Consider the following 3,444-nt stretch of genomic DNA (forward strand, 5'->3'; position numbering starts at 1 on the left):
AAATTTTCAGAAAAAGCCCAAAACGAAAAGCAGTTGTTTAAGTAAACTACAATTCCCAACTATGTTCCAGTTTTATTTTCACCGGCTTGTTTTTGCTTAGCCAACAAGTGCACAGGTATTAAGAGGCGTGGCGGCAGTCAGAGTAAACCTCTTAAAAGACTCTTATAACCCGGTGGGACACTAGAAGAAACAGCCTACTGGTTTCAGGAACCCACCGCTGCCGCTTTCCTGCGTAATCACTACCGGGGCGGGGCCCGATACCGGGGCGGGGCGAGATGCTTTCCCCGCCCCTTCCCTCTTCTGTTTCTTCGTGCCCCTCCCACATGCTTTTCGCCACGATCCCGACAGGCGCAGCGTCTAGGAGAGTCACGTGAGAGGGGGGTTGGAGGTGGAGGCTTGTCTTTGCTTTTTCTTCGTCTCTGTGGCTGTCAGAACTGGTGGCCTTTGACTGGGAAGCTGCTGGAGCTCGAGCGCGGACGGGTGAGTCTTGGAGTCGGAGGAGCGGGAGGAGACAGCTGTTTAGGGAAGGAGTGGACGTGGGGAAACAGCTTTAAGGACCTGACCTCCAGGACCAGCCATTTATCTGTCCCGGTGTACCGGCGACTTTTCACCTCCGGCAGGATAGCGTTCTCTGCTTGACGCGCTCAGCTCAAGGGGCAGAGTGGAGTCCTCGGTCCTGCCTGCTTTCCATCCTCCGTTTTTCTTCACCACACCCACCTCCTCCCTGTCCCGGCATAACTTCTACCAGTGCGGCGTTTCCAACCACAGGGTTCTCTAGGGCGCCGACGTACCTCTCTTCGCTGATGCCCTGGAGGCGGGCAGCCCAACTCACTCACCGGGGACGCAGTTCTTGAGGGAGTCGCACCGCTGTGGGGATTTGTGGATGGGGATGGAAGTGGGTGGGGGAGTTTACAGTTGGAGTTCTGATGAGGGGGAATATTAAGAGTGGAAAATTATTGGGGACCCAGAGGAACAATACAAAGTTCGGGCTTCTCGGACTGTTCAGCCTTTATCTTTTCCAGCTCCATCCCGTTCCCATCCTTTCTCCCTCAAGTTTCCTTCTCATCATTCCATCCTATCCCACCGTACGATGTTTTGAGAATGAACCGGGTGTTACTGACTGTATGAATGCGGGGAGAAGAGTTTAAAACGCGCTGCTCTTTAAGTTGCCATCTATGTAATCTTACGGTTTACGGTGTTAGTAAAAGGCTAGTAAATATAAATAGAATAAACAAGAAGAATAAAACATTTTACTCTAGGTAAAGGATTAGAGTAGAATGTTTTATTCTCCTTGTGGTGGTGGTTAAGAGCTACGGCTGCTAACCAAAAGGTTGGCAGTTCGAATCCACCTGCCGCTCCTTGGAAACCCTATGGGACATTTCTCCTCTGTCCTATAGGGTCGCTGTGAGTCGGGATCGACTCGAAGGCAACGGGTTTCTTTCTTTTTTGTTTTTTTTTTGGTGGTACCTGAAAAGACATTTTCTTCCTGTTCTTTTATAAATAGATGTTTCTTTCACACTTTGTTGGGTGGCTTCTTGCATATACCTTTGTTCATGTTAAAGTTATGTGGAGGTGATCTAGCAGTATAAGAAAAGAGTTTGCAGATAAGGTGAAAACAAGTTTGGAGTTGATAGCTGTAGGAGAGTTTAGGTTTCATTGAACCATAGGACAGATTAATCGAATGTCGGCATCTTGAGTCCTCGGTGTTGGCCATGATGACCAGCTGCATGTCTTTCTGTTGTAGTTAAGGACAGGTAATGAGCTTGTTGAATATTGCCTTATTCTTAAAACCTTCTAGAAAGTAACTGCCACTTACCTGTGAGGAGATGGCTCTGGCCAGTAGCTATTCTTTGTCCCCACCTTTGATAGGTCCCTGACCATCTCTTCTACTTGAGGACATTGCTCTGTCCACCTGATTATGTCCAGAAAGTGTCAGTGACACTTTCTAAGTTTCCTTACTCAGTTCATGAAACACAAGGTAACATAAACAAAAAGCAAAGATTCAGGAGTGGGTTGTGTGCCTGGGGAGGAAAGGAAAAAATGATAGAATGATGAAACCTAATAAAAGCAAGAGTAAAAGCATGTATTGCTAGTTTCTTTTATACTCTGTAGAGCATTTCCTATATTCAGTAGACTTTTGCCACTCCGAAGGGGTTCCTCTTGAGACTGAATTTCCTAAATTTGAGAATAAAAAATGGTATGTCATTTCTCCCATAAATCAATATTATGTGAAATAATTGTAACTGAAAGATTTAACTGACCCCGTCAGACCTTATGTTATTCAGAATGGTAGAACTAAAGTAACTGATAAAGCTATTAAACCAGATTTTGCCACTTTTTAATCTTTAAAGTTAGTTTTACCTCTTGAGCAATTTTTACAATGGCTGCAGCACTTGCTGAACATTTAGGTTTTTTTTTTTTGTTTCCCTATAGGGTTGTTTAATACATCCCTTTTTAAATGAGAACCAATTAAAAAAAAAACTGTACTCACAACTTTATTTCCTACTTGAAATGAAAATGGCTTTATTTTGCGCCAAGGGAAAAAGTTGATTTTTTTTTTTTTTGCATTTTTTTTTTTTTTATTGTACTTCAGGTGAAGGTTTACAGAACAAATAGTTTCTCATTAAACAGTCAGTACACATGAAAGTTGATTTTTTTAAGGCAGATACTCTATTCGCTTGGGTAAATTATGAAAAAATCGTTAATGCTCGTAAGTCATTATACTTTTCCTATTATAAAAGCAATACGTGCTTATTTTTTAAAAATGTAAAATTATGGAAAGTATAACATCAAAAGTCGAAATCCCTGTTTATCTTTTCCCCTGTTGTTGTTGTTGGGTGCCATTGAGTCGATCCCTACTCATAGTGACCCCATCTGACAGAGTGGAACTGCCCCATAGGGTTTTCTTCACTGCAGTCTTTACAGAAGCTGATTGTCAGGTCTTTTTTCCTGTGGAGTCACTGGGTGGGTTCAAACCACCAATCTTTTGGCTAACAGCCGATTGCTTAAGTTAACTACCGGTTCCTTTTGTATGTTTGGGATCAGTAGTTAAGACTCTGGAGTCAGACCCCTTGGGAAAGATAACACTGCTAGGCTTACATCCTGTTGTTGTTAGTTGCAATTGAGTCAATTCCGACTCATGGCCACCCCATGTGTGCAGAGTAGAACTGTGCTCCATAGGGTTTCCAAGGCTGTGACCTTTTGGAAGCAGATTACCAGGCCTATCTTTTGAGGTGCCTCTGGGTGGGTTCTTAACCATCTGTGCCACCGAGAGACTCATCCTTTGATCTTAGAAATCCCAGAAGAAAGAGAACTTTTTTATTTTTTTTTGAGTCTTTTTCTTTTTTTATGGTACTTCAGGTGAAGGCTTACAGAACAAATAGTTTCTCATGAAACAGTAGTACGCATGTTGTTTTATGACATTGGTTAACAACCCCACAACAT

General features: G+C 43.1%; 1 protein-coding gene across 3 annotated transcripts in view; it reads left to right on the forward strand.

Moving 5' to 3' along the window:
- The first annotated feature begins 390 nt into the window (after positions 1-390).
- Positions 391-3,444, forward strand: part of MICU1 (mitochondrial calcium uptake 1) — a 302,123-nt gene continuing 299,069 nt past the window's right edge. For all 3 annotated transcript variants that reach the window (XM_004383247.3, XM_023737695.1, XM_023737697.1), the window contains exon 1: positions 391-480. The gene's annotated coding sequence lies outside the window, so the exon portion shown is untranslated. The remainder of the gene's footprint in view (positions 481-3,444) is intronic.

The sequence above is a fragment of the Trichechus manatus genome, unplaced genomic scaffold (assembly GCF_000243295.1).
Source record: "Trichechus manatus latirostris isolate Lorelei unplaced genomic scaffold, TriManLat1.0 scaffold00106, whole genome shotgun sequence".
Lineage (NCBI taxonomy): Eukaryota > Metazoa > Chordata > Mammalia > Sirenia > Trichechidae > Trichechus > Trichechus manatus.